At 38.6% G+C, this 25949-nt stretch overlaps 1 long non-coding RNA gene and 2 pseudogenes across 1 annotated transcript; all 3 read left to right on the plus strand.

Moving 5' to 3' along the window:
• The first annotated feature begins 4606 nt into the window (after nt 1-4606).
• LOC131344885 (uncharacterized) lies at nt 4607-5800 on the plus strand. The gene is made up of 3 exons (XR_009203414.1): nt 4607-4842; nt 5542-5597; nt 5694-5800. It is a non-coding gene; the product is annotated as an uncharacterized LOC131344885 (long non-coding RNA).
• Nucleotide 5801: 1 nt separating this feature from the next.
• On the plus strand, nt 5802-8277 carry LOC131345377 (GTPase IMAP family member 9-like; annotated as a pseudogene).
• A 1963-nt stretch (nt 8278-10240) lies between these two features.
• Nucleotides 10241-20090, plus strand: LOC131345379 (olfactory receptor 6N2-like; annotated as a pseudogene).
• Nucleotides 20091-25949: the final 5859 nt, after the last annotated feature.

The raw sequence follows: 25949 nt of genomic DNA on the forward strand, positions 1-25949 counted from the left end.
GCTCAGGTCAGTCAGATTCAGGCTCAGGTCAGTCAGATACAGGCTCAGGTCAGTCAGATACAGGGTCAGATACAGGCTCAGGTCAGTCAGATACAGGGTCAGGGGCTGCAGGATCAGAGATGAACACATGCACTAATCATGGCCAAGTGCATGCTGGTGCTGTAATGAAGCATAGATTCCCCATGCAATGTTTTCAAGATGACCGTTAATAAAAGCTAGATATTCAGTTTTATATGAGGATATGAAAGTCTGCTGCATTTCTCTTTATCACATTTTTGGCTCTTTCCCCGATATTTTCAGGAGGCAGACCAGGAAAGATAAAAGCTTTAGTCTGAATGTTCAGGGCTGCCATTACAGCAGTGTTCTTGCTTATACAAGATCTACATCTTTGATATATAAAATACAGTTGTTGTTTTTTATTACATAATGTTTTTAAAGTATTTGACTCTGCACTTCTGTTTCTGTCCATTGCAGTAGTTTTATCATTTACAATAAGTTTTTTTTAAGTTTTTGTAATTCCGTGTCAAGGGCTGTTATTGCTAGTTCTGTCCTATGTTGAAAAAAAGAAAGAAAGAAAGTAAAGTTTTATTAAAGCAGTGAGTGTTACTGTTTCATATTGAGGAGAGAGAGAGAGAGCTGTTTATTCATATTATAACAATGGCTTCTTGTCAGAGTCAAGCTCAAAATAACTTTTTAAATTAGAAATGATTTCTAGACTCTTTATTTCTGTCTGTGTGTTAGAGACAGATCAACATCATTATGGAGTTACATGCCACCATAAAAGCTGCAGAATGATGCTATAAATGTATTTTAAACACATTTATTCCACAATTTGCTGCACATAGTTTAAAACTAATAAATACAGATCTCAGTGTGTGTCCTAAACGGTGCCTGTGGTCACAGCATCCACTCAGTCTCTGTAAGCACAACCCCAGTACTCTGCTCCTCTAGAAAGAAAGCACCATGTCCTCCACACCTACACAAAACAACTGGGGTCATTTAACAACCATTTTAGACATATTACACCTGATTCCTTGGACAATAAGGGCATCTAACTAACGTATACATTGATATGGATTACATGTAGCTGTGTGGAATCGCCCATCTTCTCACTTGACAGGTTGAAATACTGGAGACGAAGCCAAGATGGCGACAGAGTAACATCCATGTGCCGAAGCTCTGCACTAGGTTTGTAGTTGACATATGTAAAAGGGTATATAGGCTAATAATAATTTCTTTACTGTTCTAAGTGAGTCTTTTTTCATTCTTTCGTTTTTCTAATTTTTAAAACGAGTGTGATGGAAGCAGATAGGCTTATTCAAGGTGCCATGCATTCGTACGCAAAGAAATCTCTGGGTCAATTTTGCCCCTGGAGTGTAGAGGCATTAAGTAAATGTTGATCGGTTTATTTGAGCACTGTTGCCGTTTACTGTACACAATTTTGACTGACATCTCTCTACACACACACACACACGCACAGGCCAAAGTACCGCAATCTTATTATTCAGAAAATTGCCTGACTTTTAATATTTAATGTTAACACAGTTGATAAAAGTCGGCTAACAAATGTATGTTGTGTCAAAAAGGAGGCCCACTGTCTCTGATTCTGAAAACCCCTGACATATAGGACCCTTTAGAATATTATTCCATACCCAAGACGTACAAAAGCCTTAAATTAAATAAGCCTTAATTTAAATCTAAATAAAATATAAACTGTTAAAGCACTAAGACATTACAGTCTGAACATCATGACTTTCTCTTATTTAACTAATGCAGTATTTAAGTTCAAATACAGACATGACTTAGGTGAACAATGGACCAGAACAGACTCCATCATTCAGCTGTTCTGTCTATTGATAAAGGAATTCTCAGCACTATAAATACTAGTATGGTGATTGACCGTTTTGCTCAAGTCCAGTCTCGGAGATACTCTCTGATGATTCTACCCTCAAAGAAAAAGGATCGAAAAGTTACCAAGAGCATGAAGTAGACAAGATACAGACAAGCAGCAAGACAGATGAGAGAATGAGAGATGAGAGAACAATAAGAGAAGAGAGGCTGTAAAAAATAAAATAAACAAAGGATAATACATACAGTAGTTGAAGTAAAATTAGGAATAAAATAAGAGGTGCAAGTATAATACAGATTATTGTGAAATAATAATAATAAAAAGGATCTACACGACACTGCTTCACACACAAGCTGTAAAAGAGATAATAATGCATGGCATACCTGTGTGAGAGAAAATGTCATGAATTTAATGAACTCCTTTTTTAGTAGTAAGACTCTGAATTGATGGGAGTCAGAAAAAAGATTGAATGAAATTTTTTTAAGTTGCATACTGTTTGTGTTCATTTGTGTTTATTATTAAACAATATTACATAAAAATACCCTTACAAAACGTGTAATTAGCAAATTGGATCTGGGCCGAGTCTGGCTGAGTTTCGGTTTTAAGTTTGGCCCAGATACCACATGGAATTACGGCCCAAAGCTGGCCCAAATGCGGTTTGCCAAAAGTCAACCAGACCAATACCAGAAACAGACCAAAACTCAGTCACAACTGTTTTTCCCCTAAGAGAGCAGGTGAGAACGTGTTTTGTGATAAGAGAAACAAAACTTAGCTTACTCTAAACTTTGAAATAACATGTAAAGTGTTTGAATGTGAGGCAATTTTTAAGAGATAAAATATGAAGAATAATATGAAATCTATGTGTGTACTGTACAGTACATTACAGATTTCATGGATCTTGCTCAAAATATTAAAATGAGAAACCCTCTGTTCACCGGCCCTGTCTCAGAGAGTGCGGCAGTGGGGCCATCACAACAAGGTTCTACTGCTAGTTTTTCAGCCTTTTTCACTTTGGATTATTTGATTATTTTATTTATTTTGAGTTAGACAGACATGCATTGAAAGAAGGCAAAGTGGTGATTTGAGTTATATTGTGTTTATTTATTTATATTACTGATTGAAAGAATAATAATGTTATGGACAACGAGCACAATGTCTCTTAATAAAACACAATTCAAATAAAAAAAAATCATTGTCATTTTTATATATAAGGGGATACCTGAGGTACTTTATTTATAGCAGGGGTGTCAAATCTTATCTGCAAAGGGCCGGTGTGGGTGCAGGTTTTCATTCCAACTGAGCAGAAGCCACACCTGAGTCTACTGAAAGCCAAGATCTACTGATTAGCCAGTTGGAATCAGGTATAGCTTCTGCTTGGTTGGAATGAAAACCTGCACCCACACTGGCCCTTTCTGGATAAGATTGGACAGGGGTGATAAAGATTTATATTATATTATTACATATTATTATATTATATCCCGTATTAGAAGATTTATAGTATACAGGTCACAGGGTTAGGCAAAGTCAATCCTGGAGACCCGCTGTCCTGTAGATTTTAGCTTCAACCCTAAGACGAAGAAGAAAAACAAAACAAAACATAACTGTCTATAGTATTCCTGAAGACCTTGATTAGCTTGTTCATGTGTGCTTGATTAAGGTTGGAGCTAAACTCTGTAGGACAGTGGCCTTCCAGGACCAGCATTACCTATCTTGGTATAGCACAATTTATACACAAAATTATTTGTGTGCTGCATTAACATGCATGCAATGCAAAGAATTTTTTATACTCTACATGGTATTAGAATTTTTTAATAATGTTCTTTTCAATTTTACATCACTCATTTTACAACAATTACTGTATTAGTGAGTAAAGTGTGTATACTTTTATATATAAATAAAAGTATATATACTTTTATATTATTATTTTTTTTTAAAAAAGTGATAAATAGCATGGATCATGAGATGATGGGAAAGGGGCCCCCCATACACTGTCTTTGCATAGGGCCCAAGAATTGGGGCTACACCCCTGTGTGTGTGTATATATATATATATTAGTTAAAACTCTACAAATTATTATAATTTAGAACAACTCTATCTCGTGCTAGGAGAACGTTTGCTGCACGGAACGATTTCACTGACGCACATGACGTCACTTCACTTTTTGTGTGTTCTAAATGAAAAGCTGCCTGTGCACTTGATTATATTAATATCGCTGGTTCCTGAGTCAGCGGCTAAATCCGCTAATTCACCATGTCTGTCTTGTACTTTGTAAAGCACTTTATATTAAATAGCGTGTCATATCGGCCATAGAATCTTAGTAGGCAGTGTAGTGAACCTGCATGAGGGTGCCTAAATAGAAGTTTTGCTGTGTTTTGACACGCGAACTTTCTACGAGTATGGTATAAGGCAGCTTACGTGTAATTACTGCCCTCTAGCGGTTATATTAAGTAACTCATGCCTTATTTTATTTTCAAATTATTATAATTATTATTATTATTATTTTTTATTTAATGTCCAAGTGATTAAATTGCATGTTACATATTACATATATAAATGCTAGGAGCTAGGAGTGCTAGGAGAACATTTGCTGCACGGAACTTTTTCACTGGCGCACATGACGGCACTTTACATTTGGTTCTATTCTAAATAAAACGCTGCCTCTGCACTTCATAATATTAATAACCAGGTGCAGGTGTTTTGAGACGCGGCCTTTCTACGAGGGCGGTATGGGGCAGCTTACGTGTCATTACTGCCGCCTAGCGGTTGTATGAAGTAACAGGCTTCATAAGCTATCCCGTATCTTTTGGCTGCTCCCTGTGTGTGTGGGGTCGCCACAGCGGACCAACTGGTCCGCACACCAACTTGGCACAGGTTTTACGCCGGATGCCCTTCTTGACCCAACCCTCCCATTTTATCCGGTCTTGGGACCGGCACTGCATCCAGTGGCTAGGGGTTGGGCACTGGCTGGGAATCGAACCCGGGTCTTCCGCATGGTAGGCGAGAAACTGACCACTGAGGCTTCATACGCTATATACACTGTATATATAATATTATGTTTAATTTAAAAAATGCCTCATACCTGTAAAAAAAAAAAATAAATAAAAATTTCTAAGTTCCTGCATAAATGGTTGTGCAACTAAATTTCTCTAATCATGAATTTGTTAATACACAATATTTTTTATTTATTATCTATTCAGGTGGATCACATATCTTTTACACATCCTTTTATTTTTTGTCAATCTGGCAACCAACCTCATTCTGGTATATGAAGGCTTCGATAAAACGATAAAAGCCACACATTTATTATTATTATTATTATTATTATTATTATTATTATTATTATTATTATTATTATTATTATTATTGAGCCACACATTTATTATTATGATTATGATTATGATTATGATTATGATTATGATTATTATTATTATTATTATTATTGTTGTTGTTGTTGTTGTTGTTATCATTATTATTATGTAAAGTTTATACTGTGAAGTAATTAGAAGCAGTGTGTGTCTGTTTCTGGGGTGAAATTCCTTAAATAGTAAGAAGTCATTAAAAGTGTGAAGCATGATGAGATGATCATTTTAATATTTCTATGTCAATGTAAGGAGTAAAACACTGATGCTGGGAAATGCCAGAAATGAATTGTTTTGTATAACATCCTGAAGTGTGTACATCTCTTTATTCAGTCATCATGAAATAGAAGTCTTCAGTAACATCTAAAACAAGATGGCAGCAGCTGAAGGTAAGAACAATGACTGTGTTTTTATGTATAATATGTTCTTTATGTTTTGTTTTGTTTTGAATAAAAAATAAAAAAAATAATCCTGCTGCTTTTCAGGTGCTCCGGCAGTCCAGCGGCCTGTGCTGCGGAAATGCAGCAGCAGCCTTGTGGAACCACCTACTAGTGAGTGACCACCTTTAATGATGTCATTTTCAATGGCGTCCAATGTTTTATTTGTAATTCAATTCTGCATCGTCTATTTTCTTGTCTGTTTTTAGCCCTTAAGGCTGTAAGAAGCTGGAGGCTTCTTTTAAAATTAATCCATTAGATGTATTTGAAAATGTTTATTGTACATAAAATGAAAGTTTCTCTACTAAATCCTGACTTGCAGTGAGTACATCGTTGAGGATTATCATATTTGAAGCTCTGGTCATCAGCAGTTCTCTCTGACCGAGTCGATCCTGCAGCGAGCGGTGTTTACCGGCGCTGATCCTCACACTATACTGACCACTAAAACTTCAGGAGAGATCCCTGAGAAAAAAGTGACTCTGGTCAACACCCCAAATCTCGTCGATCACGATTTATTTCACTATACGTTAAAAAAGAGCTGAAGAAGGCGGTTTGTTTTTCCTGTCCAGGGCCACATGCTGTCCTGTTCACACTAAATCCATCAGAAATACCCTCAAATGTGTACGACATTTATAAACCGTTAGTGCGCTACTTTGGAGATCAAATCTTGAAATACACAATGATTGTTTTATACCATGAAGAAGAGGAGTTGAGCGAGTCAGAAGACAGTATGAAGGAAAATAAGCAGTTCAAAAAGCTTCTTGAGGACTGTGGCCAAAGATATCTGGTCTTCAGTGGAATGAAGAACAGGCGTGAGGGTGAAATGACAAGGCAGCTGTTTGAGGAAATAGAAAAGATGGTGGCAGAACATGGGATTTTCTCTAACTCGGAGTTTGAAGATGCTGATAATCAGGAAAAAGGAAAAAATCCTCCAAGATCACAGAAAGAAGGAGGTCAGTGCAATGCTGGAGGAACTGAAGAAGAAGCATTCTCAGGATGATCTGGGAAGAGAAACTGAGCGTTATGAAGAAAAGATCAGGTTAGAGAACAGGGAAAAGGCAGAGATGCAGATCGCAGAGAGACTCGGCTTCACTCTCAGACTTGTGGATTATGCAGCGGCTGTAGGAAAAGGAGCATTTGCAGGGGCGGTGTTAGCGGGGGCGATGGGGTTTCCGGGTATGGCCGTAGGAGCAGTAGTTGGTGCAGCACTCGGTTGTTTGTTAGGTGGTGCAGCTACAGCAGCTTGGAACATTGTCTCTAATGCTTTGGCAGATTTTGGTAGACATGCAGCTTAAACTTAATTGTAGACATTCACCTGTAGACATCAGCGGGTTTAATGGCTAAATAAGGCAGGTCTAGTCTTGTCAGACTGTCTTACTTTTTATGATAACGGTTGATGAACAGGTCAAGAATTCCAGAAATTGGTGGTAAAACCCTAAACCGTACCATTGCAGTTTTCTGTAAATCCAATGCTTTATCCATTGCACAGTATTCCATCACTTAATGTATTTCCAGCTTTCTGCTTAGTGCTATGTTAACATATCATGTCACTTTATTACCTAGCTTATGTTGCACAAATAAACCATACAATCACTGATAATCTTCAGCACAAGCGATCGCGCATAATTTGTAGTCGGAAGCAAATCCAAATGCAGGAGAAATGGGAAATTAAGGCAATACAATTGGGGAAAAAACAATAGGAAATAAGAAGTTGAGGCAAAGTGCATACAGAACATACAGAACTTCCAAACCAAGAAAATAAATAAAACGAGCGAGAGCCGGAGACACGAAGGTCTGTTATTTATGAAAATCCATTAAAAACCAGATGTCTTAAGTCCACATTACCAGCATTTACTTTGCTGATCTGTTGCTTGATTGCAGTTCAGTTTATTTGGAGCAGATCTAAAGACATGATCTTTGGACCCAGTTTTGTTTACTTCTCCTTATATGGAGGGACAGTGTGCTCATGACTTCAGTATATAGCAAATGTTCAACCCTTTCAGAAGTGACCTTTTTTTAATGTATGGACCGAACAAGCACACAACCGGGGTGTGTATTAGATTTCATCTGTTATCTGATTTGTGCAGGTGAGCAGTCATCTGTCTCTTTTTGTTCAAAGTAATGGATGACAAAAAGATTTTACATGTGTGTAACTGTATATTTATACCCAAAGTAACACTAAAGCTCCTACAGGTTTACAGCAAATGAAAAATGTTTTTGGGAGAATGAGAATTCTTTTGTTTGTTGTTTATTTGTTCAACAGGCATGTCATAATCATTGGTACATAAAACATATATTCACATTTTTAGAGAAAATCTTATTTTAAAAGTAGATTAAACAAGATGTGTATGTTACAGAGATACATAGTTTATTTTACTGTTCAAGTGGAAAATTTTATTTTTGTGTTTTTGCACATTTTTGTTTCATATAATCCCAAAGGAAACTTGATGAGGTTTAGTGCCACAGCCATGTATTTTATGTGGTAGACCTGTATTTCTGTATTTAGTACACACATTTGTATATTTCATGTAAATATGAAACCATAAATGATGTGCCCATCTTTGTGGAATAAACAGTTTCTGATTGTCATTGTCAGATTTGCAATTTATTATTAAAATATTATCTGACTATTATCTATATACTATCTAAAATTTTCCTGTGCAGTAATGTATATGTGACAAATAAAGGTAACTTAACTGTTAAAGCTAATTAAAGGTTCAGCTTGTGTACCTTCCAGGTAATAAATGCAAATACACACAAATAGATTTTCTACAAATTCTTCAAAAGATGCACCCATGATCAGAACGAAACAGTATTACCTTCCCTTGCCTTTGGGGTTGTACTTATGTCTTCTGTAACTGGTAACCTGAAATTATTTTTTAGGGTCAAAATAAACTAAAGAAAAACATATTCACTCCGGTTAATGATTCAGGTTATAAATTGGTCTTGCACTCAGGCTCAGGGGGGATGAGCACTGAGTTAATGCATGCGGTATGAGAACAGAATGTCTCATGATTCCTTCATTTTAGTTTTATTTCCAGCATGATCCACCTCTTAAAGCCTTACCTCGCTTCAGGAGGGTTCCCCTGAAGTCCATGCTGCAGTTCCAGCACTCATTGTGGAACTGGTAGCGGCACTCCATCAGGCTACATTTTTACAGTCACTGAGCCCAATAGGCTTCAGTCTGTAAGCTATTTGCATCCTTTACCAACAAGTTTATCACCTTGCGTGCGTTGAATGCAACTTCCATATGAATACGTGCATTAGAACAGACACTAAGCCTAGTTACGTGTTTACTGTGTCATACTTTGCATCCAGAAAATGTAAAGACTCTCTATGTAGCTACGGTGTCTAATCTGACAAATATATTCCAGTAACATTCTAATGTTCATAACTTAATAAAATAACGACATAATTTCAGAAGTTTTCAGTTTCACCAATTTGTAGTTCAAGGGCTTCTTACAGAAGAGTAACAACAGCCTATTTAGCATAAATTATTTTCCCCAAAGTTTTAATGTACTGTGAAAGTCATCACAAGGTGGAAAGTAACTCAGGGTGGTGTAATAATAATAGTAATAATAATAATAATAATAATAATAATAATAATAATAATAATTGTTGTATTAAACATTTTGGATTTTGTCTACAGGATTTTCTAGAGGAGTTATAATGTACCAGAAGCAATGCCTCGCGTAATTGCGCACAACAGAACCATCATCAGATCCCTATATATAGATTCCTATGCTGAATAAATTTGAGACAAATATCACATTATTCTTGTAAACTTTTTTTTAGAACCAAACACAAACACAAGTTCCCAAACTTCCCAAATGGAAAAATAAATAAAGGGGTATCCTGGGTTTCATTGTACAGAGAATAAACATAAAGAAAACGCTTCTGACCCGAAGTAAGGTGCTGCTGTGCGGGAGAGCAGGAAGATGCAGAGCGCGGTGAGTCTCAGCAGGCAGGCGGTCCCGGGGCGCATGGCTTCACCTCAGTGCTGCTCCTCATCGCGCTTCGTGGCCGCAGAGAAAGACAGGTGAAAGATTTTGATGAATTTCTGTATTTTGTTTCTCTAAAAATATTTATGTACTGTACATACATTAGGGGAGGTATTGTCTAAGGCGACATATTTGCTAAATATTTTCAGTCAGTTTGCCCACAAGTCATTTACCATGTTTACTTTGTAAACATAATTTGTATTAATTATTGCACTGAGAGGTAAATTTGCAGACGGTCCCTAAAGCAGCCTAGGCGAATATCCGGCGACAATCGAACGTTGATGGAAGGATGCGGGTAAGTTCGCAGGGTTGCCAGATTTGGTGCGTGCGAAACCGTTTCACACCCACATTCCCATAAATGAACGCACCAAAATGTAAGTTTCATTTCATATTTGGACCACATGCACTTTTATAGATAAAAGAGACATATTTTGTACCAAAGGTTCAAAACACAATTACATCGTTCAAGTTCTGGTGAAAAATACATAAATAAATGGACGACACTACTATATGATCAATATGTGTACTTGTCAATGTGCTAATGAATCTGTTTAATTAGAAGATAACTTCAGAGGTGAGTTTACCTGATGAAGAATGGAGTTATTCATGTATTCAACACCAACATCAGAGAGCTACACCTGCTTTGTTTATTAAGAACCATATAATCAATAATCATAATGAGTCAATTATTGTAATTAAATGTTGCAGCTCATTTAGTGCTGATCTTCACGGTCTGGTCTAGTCAGTGACCCCAGATGGTGTACAATGTTCTTGTTGTGATTGCTAACACACATTTATTAGCTGGATCTTTCTGGAGAAAAGGTGGACTTTCTTGGCGTCCTTAGGGTCTGGGGTCAGGAGTGCGGGGAAAAAAGTGAAAGTGGATTAAGATCTTGTTAGGATGAGTTTAATATTTCAAGATTTGCTATTTCATAACATTGCAGACATTCTTTACTGTGTTCAGACCTGGAAAAAATCTAGAAGCACGTACTTTATAGATTAATGATATGTCAGTCCTGAAGAGCCACAACAGTGAAAAGTTTTACATTTCTCTGCTCAAATATCTGATTCATCACATAAAGCTTGATGGGTTTATCAGGAGAAAATAAAGGGAGGCATGCTTTTATAGGAAATCAATCAACGACAGGGTTATTTGATGTGGCCCAAAACAGACCTCAATAACTGCTACCATCCAGATGTTGACTAGTTTTGCTATAATAGCATGTCCTAAAGTGTTTTACCACAACAGTCTGAATTACATATATATCATATGTATTGTAAAATCATCAACTTCTGGATGAATTTTAAAAAAGAGGGGGTAGAGGATAGCAGTGTGTCAGTCAGTCATTGAACCACTAAGAACCATTCATGCAAATAAGAATGTATAAAAGTACATAAATTTGTTTTATTAATCACAGAAAGTCACACTGTATTTACAGCACATTGTCATTTTTAGTTCAAAGTTACCTGAATAATATAAACTCATTGTTGTGACCTGCTGTTAAATGCATTTTTAGTGATTGATGGATTTCCTAAAGGCTATTCATGGATACTAATGCTACATATTTAAATTTGGCTGGACATGTAGAACTGGATAAGTACAGATATGTTTATTTTTTACTCAGCCTAGTTGTCTACTTATTAATTATTTGCTGTAATGTTCTGGTCATTTTTTGTCATATGCACAAACAAACATCTGCATGAGCCCATGTATATATTTGTTGCTGCTTTACTCTTGAATGCTCTTCTTGGAGTGGCTGGTTTTTACCCCAAACTGCTGACAGATTTTTTATCTGAAAGTCAAATAGTCTCTTTTAATGCCTGTGTCTTTCAGGCCTATTGGCTTTACACTTATGGCATGTCAGAGTTCAACCTGTTATCAGCTATGGCTTATAATATATACACTATATTGCCAAAAGTATTCGCTCACCTACCTTGACTCACATATGAACTTAAGTGACATCCCATTCCTAATCCATAGGGTTCAATATGTCGTCGGTCCACCCTTTGCAGCTATAACAGCTTCAACTCTTCTGGGAAGGCTGTCCACAAGGTTTAGGAGTGTGTTTATGGGAATTTTTGACCATTCTTCCAGAAGCGCATTTGTGAGGTCACACACTGATGTTGGACGAGAAGGCCTGGCTCTCAGTCTCTGCTCTAATTCATCCCAAAGGTGTTCTATCGGGTTGAGGTCAGGACTCTGTGCAGGCCAGTCAAGTTCATCCACACCAGACTCTGTCATCCATGTCTTTATGGACCTTGCTTTGGTCACTGGTGCACAGTCATGTTGGAAGAGGAAGGGGCCAGCTCCAAACTGTTCCCACAAAGTTGGGAGCATGGAATTGTCCAAAATGTCTTGGTATGCTGAAGCATTCAGAGTTCCTTTCACTGGAACTAAGGGGCCAAGCCCAGCTCCTGAAAAACAACCCCACACCATAATCCCCCCTCCACCAAACTTTACACTTGGCACAATGCAGTCAGACAAGTACCGTTCTCCTGGCAACCGCCAAACCCAGACTCGTCCATCAGATTGCCAGATGGAGAAGCGCGATTCGTCACTCCAGAGAACGCGTCTCCACTGCTCTAGAGTCCAGTGGCGGCGTGCTTTACACCACTGCATCCGACGCTTTGCATTGCACTTGGTGATGTACGGCTTGGATGCAGCTGCTCGGCCATGGAGACCCATTCCATGAAGCTCTCTGCGCACTGTTCTTGAGCTAATCTGAAGGCCACATGAAGTTTGGAGGTCTGTAGCGATTGACTCTGCAGAAAGTTGGCGACCTCTTCGCACTATGCGCCTCAGCATCCGCTGACCCCGCTCCGTCAGTTTACGTGGCCTACCACTTCGTGGCTGAGTTGCTGTCGTTCCCAAACACTTCCACGTTCTTATAATACAGCTGACAGTTGACTATGGAATATTTAGGAGCGAGGAAATTTCACGACTGGATTTGTTGCACAGGTGGCATCCTATCACAGTTCCACGCTGGAATTCACTGAGCTCCTGAGAGCGACCCATTCTTTCACAAATGTTTGTAAAAACAGTCTGCATGCCTAGGTGCTTGATTTTATACACCTGTGGCCATGGAAGTGATTGGAACACCTGATTCTGATTATTTGGATGGGTGAGCGAATACTTTTGGCAATATAGTGTATGTGTCTATCTGTAAATCATTACAATATACAACTCTTGTTAAAATGTCCACTGTGAAATTTTTTTTTGTTGGTTTGTGCCTTGCTGTGAAAATACTATGGGAATTATTTTAATCTATCAGCTTAAGATGTGTAGGTTTAAACTAAACAGAGTTTATTGTAATAATTTTGCAGTTGTTAAACTGAGTTGTGGAGACATTTCTGCAAACAATTCATATGGACTTTCCTTTTAAGCATTACTGTTTTTCCTCCATTGTTTTTTGTGTTTTTCTCATATGTTAAAATACTTTCTGTATGTTTTAAGGAATTCTAAAGATTTCAGAAGAAAAGCTCTACAGACCTGTTTACCACATCTTTTAATTTTCACAGGTTTTACTGTGACTTCATGTTTTGAAGTTATAAACAGTAGATTAGAAGGAAAAATGCCACACATTATTAGCATGATCATGTCAGTGGAAAATCTGGTTATTCCTCCTCTGTTAAATCCCATTATATATGGACTGAAACTGAAGTTTTAATAGGATTAAGGGATGTTTTAGGAAAAGAACACAAATATCTATTTAAGCTATTCTATTTAGAGTGCTTTAATTCATCATCAATCATAAACAAAGTTTTTTTTAACAAATTGTCGACCATTGATGAACAACTTTGGTTTTGTTCGACTGCTCTTTGGATATATTCTCTGTTTGCATTAATAAACTGAATGGAAACACTATGGGTTTCCAATATGTTCTGTGATCTTTAAATGATTGTCCAACTGGTCTGTGACAGAATTTAACATAAATGTCAGTATACTTTAGTCTGTAATATCATATGGATTCCTGTTGTTCTGATCCCTGCAGTTTATTACAACAGTTAAAATGAGTAATATATCTATAGATGGCGAGATGGCGCCGGTGAGGTCGGCTGCCGTCACGACTGCTCCTACCACTTTTTCTTTGTTTTTGTCTTTTAAATTAAGTTTCAGTACAGATATTCCAGCTAATTTGACGTTTTTGACCCTGGATCCAAGCTGGCCGAGTGAGATCCTGAGGGAGAACAAAGGATGCGACCTGAAGCGGCGGCCCCGGGGGAAACGAGCCAGCGTCAGGAACAGGCTGAGAGCCTGTGCACACCGCACACCTCTGCCTAGCATCCTGCTCGTCAACGTCCAGTCACTGGAGAACAAGCTCGATGACCTCAGGGCCAGGGTAAAGTTCCAGAGAGACATTCGGGACTGCAATCTCCTCTGCTTCACCGAGACATGGCTGAACCCAGCGGTGCCGGACCACGCCATCCAGCCGGCCGAGTTCTTCTCGGTTCACTGCATGAACAGGACACTGGACTTGGGGAAGTCAAGAGGAGGCGGCGTGTGTTTAATGGTGACGAGCAGCTGGTGCGACAGCGTGAGCATTGTTCCTCTCACACGCTCCTGCACACCCAATCTGGAACTACTGACCATCAAATGTTGTCCTTTTTATCTTCCTCGGGAGTTTACATCGGTCATAGTCAGCGCCGTTTAAATTCCGCCTCAGGCGGACATGGACACTGCTTTATGCGAGCTGCATGAAGCACTCATACAACACCAGACTCAGCACCAGGATGCTGTGCTTATTGTGGCAGGGGACTTTAATAGTGCCAACCTCAAACGCACAGCGCCAAACTTTTACCAGCACATCAGCTGCCCCACCAGGGGTGAAAGGACACTGGACCACTGCTACACTACAGTCAGAAATGGCTACAAGGCACAATCTCGCCCACCGTTTGGGAAATCCGACTATGCCGCCATCTTCCTCATGCCAAAATATAAACAAAGGCTCAAGCAGGAAGTTCCGGCTCAGAGGGAGGTCTTACGCTGGACGGACCAATCGGTGGCCGCTCTGCAGGACGCTCTGGAGAACGCAGACTGGTACATGTTCCGGCACAGTTCTGATGACGTCAACATGTTTACGGAAGCGGTTGTGGGATTCATCGGGAAATTAGCGGATGATACAATTCACAAGACTATCATCAGAACGTTTCCCAATCAGAAGCCGTGGGTGGATAAATCCGTCCGTGACGCTCTGAGATCCCACTCCACTGCGTACAGCACGGGGCTGGCCAGCGGTAACATGGAGGAATATAAAGCTGCATCCTACAGCGTGCGCAGAGTGGTGAAGGAGGCGAAGCAGCGCTATGGACAGAAACTAGAGCCACAATTTCAACAGAGTGGCTCTAGGAGTCTGTGGCAGGGACTAAGAACTATGATGGACTACAAAACACCATCTTCCAGATCGGTGAATGCGGACGCTTCTCTGGCAGACGAGCTAAACACCGTTTATGCTTGCTTCAAGGCTGCAGTTCAGAGCGCTAACGGCGTTAGCAGTGCTAACAGCGCTATAGGCAGCACACACGAGGAGCAAGCCGGAGAGGACAGCGCGTTCATCATCTCGGAGCACGACATGAGGAAGGCATTCAGGAGAGTGAATACCAGGAAGGCAGCAGGACCAGATGGCATCACGGGTCGGGTCCTGAAGGCCTGTGCTGACCAGCTTGCTCCTGTGTTCACTGAGATCTTCAACCTCTCCCTGGAACAGTCTTCAATCTCGACGTGCTTCAAACAGTCCACCATTGTTCCTGTCCCCAAGAAACCCCGGCCCGCCTGCCTGAATGACTACCGTCCAGTGGCCCTGACCTCAGTGGTGATGAAGTGCTTCGAAAGACTCATCAGAGACTTCATCACTTCTTCCCTACCTGACACCTTGGACCCGCTACAGTTCGCATACCGTCCCAACCGGTCTACTGAGGACGCCATCGCACACCTCCATCATGCAGCCCTGAGCCATCTGGACAGCAGGAAGGGGAATTATGTCAAAATGCTGTTTGTGTACTACAGTTCAGCGTTTAACACCATAATTCTCTCCATACTCACCACTAAGTTGGAGATCCTGGGCCTCAGCCCATCCCTGTGTCGATGGATCTTCAACTTCCTGCGAGACAGACCTCAGGCATTACGATTGGGCAAACATGTCTCACCCTCACTCACCCTCAGCACTGGAGCCCCCCAGGGTTGTGTTCTGAACCCCCTGCTGTACTCACTGTACACCTTTGACTGTGTGGCCACTTCCAGCTCCACCAACATCGTGAAGTTTGCGGACGATACTGTGGTGGTGGGCCTGATCTCCAATAATGACGAGACGGCCTACCTAGAGGAGATTAAAAACCTGAAGACATGGTGCCAGGTCAACAATCTCCTCCTGAACGTCAGCAAGACTAAGGAGCTGGTAGTGGACTTTAGCACAAAGCAGAAGAGGAATTACCAGCCCCTCACTATCGACGGGATGCCGGTGGAGAGAGTGGACAGTTTCCGGTACCTAGGTGTTTACATCACGCAGGACCTGACATGGTCCTGCCATGTTAACACCCTGGTGAAGAAGGCCCGGCAGCGTCTTTATCATCTCAGATGCCTGAAGGACTTTAAACTGCCCTCAAAGGTGCTAAAGACATTCTACACCTGCACCATTGAGAGCATCCTGACGGGAAGTATCACAGCCTGGTTTGGAAACAGCACCAAACAGGACAGGCAAGCTCTCCAGAGGGTGGGGCGATCACCTGAGCGTACCATCCACACCAAGCTTCCTGACCTGGACACCATATACAGCAAGCGGTGCTGGACCAAAGCCAGCAAGATTATGAAGGACCTCAGCCATCCCAACAACGGACTCTTCTCTCTGTTGCGGTCAGGGAAATGTTTCCGTTCCTTGAAGTCGAACACAGAGAGAATGACGAGGAGCTTCTTCCCGCAGGCCATTCGGGCCCTCAACCAGAACACCTAGAATCTGGACATACCCCCACAAAACACGACATTCTACCTCAGCTGATTGTTGCACATGCAATAATTGCACTACTTTGTACTCTGCACTACTCTGTACACACAATAACACTCTCACTGTATATCTTTTCTGTACATCTTTGTGTGCACACCGCACTGACTCTTTACTCCCTGTTCAATTGGACATTTATATTTGCCTATATAGACATATACATATATATTTATATATTTATCTACATATGCATACTGTATTCATTTGCTACACCATTTCAAGTTTCAAAGTTGACCATTGTACTGTATTATATTAGTGTATTATGTTTGTTTTTAAATTTGTTTTTTATATTTAGTTTTTATAAAGCAGTTTTATATTTGTATACATTATATATTATATACTATTTTTTTTGTTAATTATTATTTTTATTTTATTTTTCATATTTATATTTACTGCTATTGATACTACATATATATATTTATATTATATTATATACATATATATATATATATATATATATATATATATATATATGTATATATATATATATACACACAGACATATATTTGCATATGCATATCTGTTCTGACACTTAACTTTCCACTGTCCACACTTTAAATTTTAAATTTTTCTTTTTTTACTCTTTCTTTTTATGTAACACAGTCATAAAAAGCATTTCACTACATGTCGTACTGTGTATGATTTCGTATGTGACCAATAAAATTTGAATTTGAATTTTATATCAGTGAAAACAAAAGCCTGATTACAGCCTTGAAGTCTGTATATTAGTATTACTTTTTAGTAATATGTTTTTGCTACTAATGTAAACTAATCAACTAATGCACGTTTTTTAAAATTATAAATTTTATACCACATTTATTGTGAATTTTTGTACATGTTCTTCATTATTTCACTTACAGTTGGTCTAATACAAAAAGGAAGCAGAATAACACTGATATTATTTTTCAATTCATTTACAATTTGTCAGTTTAACCTTTGTTATACTAACCTAAATTTCTTTGCCCTATTTTATCAACACCAGAACCAGTAGCACTACCCCTAACAACAACAACAACAGCAACAACAACACTCCTATTACTACTACTACATTTACATTTGCGACATTTTGGCAGATGCCTTAATCCAGAGCGACTTACATTTTTCTCATTTATACAACTGAGTAGTTGAGTGTTAAGGGCCTTACTCAGGGACACAGCAATGGCAGCTTGGAAGTGGTGGGGTTTTTAACTCACAACCTTTTGATCACTACTACTGCTAATAAACAAACAAATAAATAAATAAATAACAGGATGATGCTATTTCTCTTGGAAAGCTCCCTGGAGACGCTCCCGTAAGAAAAACAGCATCTGGATCTATCAGGCAAACACTAGCTGGAAAGCTTCCTGATGTTCTCTTTGATATGAAAGACATATCAAAAGAGTTACAGCACTGGTGCAATCAGAAATGACTCTGATGCTCATACTCTATTTCCTTTCAGCACACTTACCACTGCTTAGGTCTATACAGTTTTACAAAATTTACCAGGCATCAATGCAGTGTTTATAACATAGAGGTAATATGAAAAAACCTTCTGGTGCAAGTACTTACTCTAATGTTTCACAGTACCATCTGGGGCTGATTGATGCACCTAATGGAACATCCAGACAGCAAGACATTTAAATGTTGGGAAAGCATAAACTAGTTTTTTCATCATGTAACAACGTTATAAGAACTGGCTCAGAGCAAATACAAAATGTTACCTCTTCATACATACTTGAACATTACCACCATCTATGTACACATTACAGTTCTCAGTGTTAATTAAACTAGTGTTGCAGGTGATGTCAAACATGGGTTGCTGCTCCCCCTCCACCACCTGGAACGACATGGCTCCCAACCTTATGTTTGGGTCATTTGTCTCAAAAGGGAGAGAGGTCCACCACAGAGTGCAGACTTTACCTGAGCTAGCAAGATTCTGACCACTGGATTGGTGCTCCCTTTTTAGGCAACAAAAACCTCCTTTCCGGTCTTGTGCCTCAGGCAGGCTGAAATTGCTGCTGTCTTATCAACTTGCCGGTGATCCAGGTGGTTATTAAACATTTGATTAAACATCCATCTGTGTATGGTAAACGCTGGTGTGAATCAATTTAATCCTCAGCAATTTGTAAAGCTTGTATAGTGTTTGTGACATGAAAGATGTGCCCTGATCAGTCAGGGTCTTTTTCGGGATCCTGACTCAGGAGATAGCATGGACGAGTGCTTCTGCAACATTACATGCAGAGATGTTGAGTAGGGGCACTGCTTCCAGGCGTCATGTTGTTTAGTCCACCAGAATTACACAAAAAGCAATGCCCTCATGCCATTTGATCTAATGGGCTTATGAGGTCCAATTCTTTTAAGACCAATCCACAAACATTTATTTTGCTAATGACTGAAACCCTGGTCAATTTGTCCCCAGAATTAGTGGATAGGTGAGATGAAGAGTAACCACTCCCCCACATGCATATCCCAATGCCCCCAATGAACCAAGCGTTGGTAAATTGAGGTTTTGTTATATCCTGAATCTATCCTGACATCATCATGTGCTCCCTGAGCCTGCCTTGTCTTGATTCATTTTCCTCCTGCATCCATTCCCACGGACTGCAGCACCCTGCTGCCACCAGCAACCACCCATACCTACACATTAACTTCCCCCTTTCCCCTCCTTTTCCTGATTTTTTTATCTTCTTTTGATTTGACATAAAAACCCTTTCTGGTAACTCCTGTGTCTGTGTTCATTAATTTGCAGCCCTGAGTTGCAAGCAAATCCTTCACTACTTAGCTAGATGAACATTTCATGGTTTTAAGGCCCAGGAGCTGTAATGAATTTGGGTGTAACTACCAGAATAAGCAGGTGATTTTGGAACAAAGTATTGAACTCAGATTCCACTGAGGCCAGATTAACACTTGATGCAGATAATTAACAGAAAAAAAGTGTATGTGAATTCCTGTACCCACTATTATAGTATTTAGTCAAAAATTAAACATTAAAATTAAAAGCCAAAAAGCCCAAATCCAGCATTGATATATTAAATAGAATATACTGTAATAATAGTTCAATGATTAGGCTGGGTTGTGGAGACTTTACTGTAAGTAATTCATTCGGATTGTTTGTTTTAAGCATTGCTGTGTTTCTTCCATTAATGTTTGTCTTTTTCTCATATACAAGAATCCTTTCAGTCTGTCTAAAGAATCCAAAGGATTTCAGAAAAAAAGCTCTACAAACCTGCTTCCCACATATTTTAATTTTCATTATTTTCTTGGTCACAACATGTTTTGAAATTATAAACACTAGATTAGAAGAAGATATTCCTCACATTTTCAGTATGATCATGTCAGTGGAAAATCTGGTTATTCCCCCTCTATTAAATCCCATTATATATGGACTGAAACTGAAGGAAATTCTGAGTAGGATTAAGAAAATGGTGTGCAAAAGTAAGACACATGTATGCCAGAAAGTTATTGAACACTAATGAGCAGTACATTTCTGTCCTTTAATAAATGTTTTCTGTAGTAATTCCAAACATTGCTTTAGAACACAATATGTTGAACTCTATGTGTTTAAAGTAACACCAATATTTTAATATGGAATTCCTGCTGGTTTATTTACTGATTCTATGATTTTCCTGTAATCAGCAATGCTGCATGTTATAGACAGGTCCCTCTGAAAGGATTTGTAACAGCAAGGCCACTCCTGTTGTTTTTGCTATATAGTAAAGACATTTGGATTTGAGATAAAAAAATATGAGACAATAGATCACAATTTAATTTCCTGATATTGACATCTAGATTTGTTAACCCACTTAGAACATTGTGCTTTTTCATTGAACCCATCCATTTTTCAGTTGTTCAGAAATGTTGACATTGAAGGTGTTTCTTGTTTCCCACATGTGCCCTATGGCACTAAATATTTTGTTCTTTTTGGTTCTTTTTGGTACTCTTGGTCTACCTTGGGTTTTGTTTGTGAAGACTGCATTTTGGTTGAAAATAAAAAAAAAGTCAACATGAAGATCAGAGAGATGTGAATAAATAAAAAAAGAGAAAAAATCCATCACCATGCAAAATCAAGCATTAGACATAGCCAGATGAACAATTTAGAATTTACTGCTTTTATTGCTACTAATTTAAAAGCTAGAAAACCAGGCCAGAACGTTTCCTCTTCCAGGTTGAGAGACTATACTGCTTAATTTTAGAGTTTATAAACTTAGCAAAGTTTTGCCAATGTTTGTGTAGCCTGGTTTATAGAATCACATCTATTTTAATTTTTGTGGAAACTTAGCCAAACATTAGCCAAATTCTTTACTAATAAATACTTTACTGTAAACACAACAATATACTTTACTGTGCTGAAGAAATGCCTTCGGTAGGATCCTTGTGTAGTGATTATAGAAGATTATAGAATTAACCTAGTTTCTTTATTAAACTTAGTTGCCTTAATACCTTAAATTATCATCATGGTTCAGAGTTTGTTTATATTCCAGTTTCAGCAGTAGAAAGTCCTGTTACACAGATGCGACAAATCACTCAATTTACTAAATATGTTTTTGTGAATAAATGGCATGTGGTTATGAACAAATAATAAAACATTTTAATACAAAATACATACAAAAATACTTTTAGTAAACAAAAATACTACTACTACTATTACTACTACTACTACTATTACTATTACTACTACTGCTACTACTACTACTACTACTACTACTACTACTACTAATAATAATAATAATAATAATTATTATTATTATTATTATTATTATTATTATTATTATTATTATTATTTTAAAAAGACTCTTATTAAAGTTTTTATATTCATACAAAACATTTTACATATTATGTAAAAATGTCTGAAAACACAAGGCATTAAAAATTCCTCATACATCAAATTCCCAGAAGCCAGTTTCCTGATACCTAATGTTATGATAAAGGACAGATAAACAGGTTTGTTAGAGATTTAGGACTATCATCCAGCATGAGGATATTCAGTCCACTAATCTCTTTGGGAGATGGCAATTTCCCCAGACCTTTTATTACAGCACATAAACACAGCACTTATAATTAAACCCCTTCAGAAGTAATGCTTTGAATATGTTTTTAATATGACTGAGTTTGAATATTAACAGTTTTAAGGTGAAACTAAAATTATAGATTATTTTATTGTCACAGTTATATTTTATTTTGATATTTACTTATTTACTACTTTTTTCTATTATGATCAATCTTGACATATAGTATATGGCTAAACATTTGTGGACACCTGACTGTCACACAGTGAGCACAAATATCCAAGCTCCAAAATCTAGTAGAAAGCCATTACAGCAAATGGGGGAATCAAAACAATGTTAACATGGTTTTGGAGCTTTGCATAGACAATATAGACAAAGTGTCTTACTTGTGTCTTACTTTTCATTACTCTGAGAGTTTTATATAGCTTATATGAGAGGTCAAATGATATCTTGACCCCTGCAAACACTGCAAAAGTTGTCACAATCCATACTAGATTTAGACAGGCATAAATCAAGATACATGGGCTCACCAGAGGGCAGAATGATCAGCTGAGTGCACTTTCCTCACTGAGCTCCTTATTGTGGAGGCAATCTGCCGGCACACAATATACATTGTCCTTAACCATTACATGATCTCAAGCATACCTAATATTTTGTCTATCTCTGCTGATCTACAAATGGTACTCCTGAGCTCCCAGTGTTCCAGATAGATTAATTTTCTCCAGAACTGCCTGATCCATCCTGATGCTCTATTTCTGGTTGGAGTTACAACACTTGGTGGGCCTCACCTGGAGATATATTGAACTTCTATGGATAGAAGCACTTGGAGACCATGGTTGTGGTTTTGAACTGCTGTTGTAGCAGTCAGTTTTGCACTTGAATGTCAATCATTGAACATTGAAGCAATCAGTGTCAAATCTATAATAAATTCAGAACTTATGCTGATTTATATGTGCAAAAGCTCTTGGTTACACAACTCCACTTGAATATATACAGCTGTAGAAAGTACATTATTTATAATCCCACTCTTCATTGTCACCCAGATCAGAGGATGGTCTCCCTTTTGAGTCTAATTCATCACAAGGTTTCTTCCTCATATCTTCACAGGGAGTTTTTCCTTGCCACCATTGTCTCATGCCTGTTCATTGAGGATTAAAATTAATTCTGAAATTTTTATATTTTTCTGAATTTTTATATTTCCTTAAAGCAATTTGAATTGAATGTTGAAACTAATGACATATGCCTTCATCAGTCAGAGGTTACTAAGAGTAATATTATAGAAGTGTGTAAATTAGCAAAGACAAGGCAATGCTGTAATATATAAAAAGCAGGTTATGATCACTGAACTGCTGGATGTCCAGGTGGTGCTCTAAAAGACACAATGGTTCATTTGGCACAAAGTGCCAGTTGGGAAGACAGGAGTGAAGAATCGGCTGTTGAAAGAGCGTGAGGTCGACTGGTCAATCTGCCACTATAGATGGCCGCAATGATGCAAACGGGCAGTAATATGAATAATACAATATTAAATGTTGGGACTGGGACTGGGACTGGATGCAGGATAGGACATCAGCCTTGGTAATTTCTGAGCCGGGGCAAAATGAAATTGTGAAGTTAAAGAGTGCAAAGAATAGGCACCAATGGACCTATCTGGAGGTCAAGTGCTTAACATCTCTCAGGAACGCCAGGTTTTTATGGTCAGTGAATATCATAAAGAAGTCTATGGTCCTTTCCAGCCAGTGTCTCCATTTTTCATGAGTCTACATTCCTCCAGTGCCAGCTTGACTGCCAGTAGCTGATGTTGTAGTTGTATTCTGCCTGAAAAGTCAAAGTCAAAAGTCAAAGAAGCTTTATTGTCATTTCAACCATATATAGCTGATGCAGTACACAGTGAAATGAAACAACGTTCCTCCTGGACCAGAGGTGCTACACAGAACAAAACAAAGTATAGGTGTCATGGGCAAACATAGAACTAAACTATACTTAAGGTGCAATTCTTTAAAAAACTAAACATACAACATAAGTGCACAGGATCACAAGACAGTGCAGACAAACAAGACACATAACACTGACTTCATGCAAAAAGGACAGTATTTGACAGTGTTAGGCAGTGAGGAAACAGAATAGGGAGAGTGAATAATAGCAGCAGAATATTATCTTAGTTAATAATAGTAGCAGCAGAGGTTATTTTAGTAATGACAGGTACAAGTATACAAATATTTAAAGTAATGTGTGCATGTAAACAAGATCAATGTAAAGTGACGTGCATGTAAACATGATCAATTTTGTGTGTGAGTACATGTCCAACTCAGTTCAGTTCAGTGTGTCTGTGTGCACATGTGGCATAAGAGTGAAGAGTGTGTGTGAGGGGTGTGTGGGATCATCCACAATGCTGTTGGCTTTGCGGATGCAGTGTGTGGAGTAAATGTCCATACTAGAGGGAAGAGAGACTCCGATGATCTTCTGAGCTGTCCTCACTATCCGCTGCAGGGCCTTGCGATCCGACACAGTGCAATTCCCAAACCAGGTAGTGATGCAGATGCTCAGGATGCTCTCAATGGTCCCTCTGTAGAAGGTGGTCAGGATGGGAGGTGGAAGATGAGCCTTCCTCAGCCTTCGTGGGAAGTAGAGATGCTGCTGGGCTTTCTTGGTGATCTAGGTAAACACCAAGGAATTTGATGATCTCCACATTGGACCCATTGATGTTCAGTGTAAAATTGTCACTCCATGCTCTCCTGAAGTCAACGACCATCTGTTTCTTTTTTTCCACATTCAGAGACAGGTTGTTGACTTTACACCAGGCTGTTAGTTGTTGCACCTCCTCTCTGTACGCTGACTTGTTCTTGCTGATGAGACCCACCACAGTCGTAACCTTAGATAACTTGCAAGAAAATAAGGCAGGTTGTATCTTGGGTTTCTCCCCAATGTGCTGTGAGATGATGGTCCTCACACAAGTCTCAGAGTCATCTATCTCCACAATAAAGGGCTTGGAGGAGTGCTTGATCATGTGAGCTCCTGTGTAAGCTTTCTTGATCTGGGCCATGGCTTGGTTAGCAATGGGGTTAAGTCCAGATGGTAGTGACTGCTGTGCAGCAAAGACATTAGGGAGAGTGTGACAGAGCTAAATCCTTGGATGAAAGGTTAGTATACCTCAGAAATTTACAACTCCTTGACAGTGCATGGGGTTGGCCAGTCTACCATGCCTGTCACCTTTGCCTGATACATGGTGACCAAATCTAATGACCAGAAGAATGAGATGGTACTTTGGTGAAATTTACATTTCTTCACTTCACATACAGTTGGTATTCAAACAGGCAGCAGAGAGCTTTGCTAATGTGTGGGACATAGGCCTCATATGATGGGGAGTATAGCAGGATATTTTCTATGTAGGCCACCACAAATCTCCCCAGCATATCTCTCAACATGTCATTAATGAGGCACTAAAACAAGGGGTGCTAGCAGCTCAATAGCGCAGTTGTAGGACCAATGGAGGAGTGCAGTCCATTGGAACCGTGATGGATGTGTCTTGTTCTGGGCACTCCATCTAGGTGGAGGCAGGCTTGGGCCATTATAATACAGAAGTGCTGGAGGATGACTATGGGTCATTGCACTTTAGCCACGATAGACCCAGAATGACAGGATGCTTGGTGGAATAGGTGAAGTAGGCGGGTTTAAGTTGGCATAGAGATTGTGCCACCACCACTGGGACCCTGGTTGATGGTCTGGATGTTGAAGCAGCGAGTCTGTGGGGATGCCTAGGTGTCATGCACTCATCAATGAAGCACTGTAAGAGCTTCACTGATTTGTAACAGTGGTGTTAAGTGGTGTTTTATATATATATATATATATATATATATATATATATATAAATATTACATTAGATTACATTAATTACATTATCATATTATTATTACCATATTATAGTATAGATATTATACTATTATATCATTTTATTATTGTATTATATATAATATATAATATATTGCATATAATATATTGTGTTATATTATTATGTTTATACTATGTTTATATTATGTACACATTTTTATATATTTATATTTTTATATACACATATATTTGTATATGTATATCCGATACACAATTGGCTTTACATAACTATTGGTGTTTTTCATAATTTATCATGTGTTTAATTTCTACTAAGATAGTTTCTATTCTTCCTATTTTTCCATTTATATTTTTATTACCTATATCCCTATACTTTTCTTGTCCACACACTTTACTTTACACTGTATACTCTTCTTCAAATGTAGGACAGTCGTAATAAGCATTTCACTACATGTCGTACTGTCTATGATTTTGTATGTGACG

Source organism: Hemibagrus wyckioides, linkage group LG24 (assembly GCF_019097595.1).
Source record: "Hemibagrus wyckioides isolate EC202008001 linkage group LG24, SWU_Hwy_1.0, whole genome shotgun sequence".
Lineage (NCBI taxonomy): Eukaryota > Metazoa > Chordata > Actinopteri > Siluriformes > Bagridae > Hemibagrus > Hemibagrus wyckioides.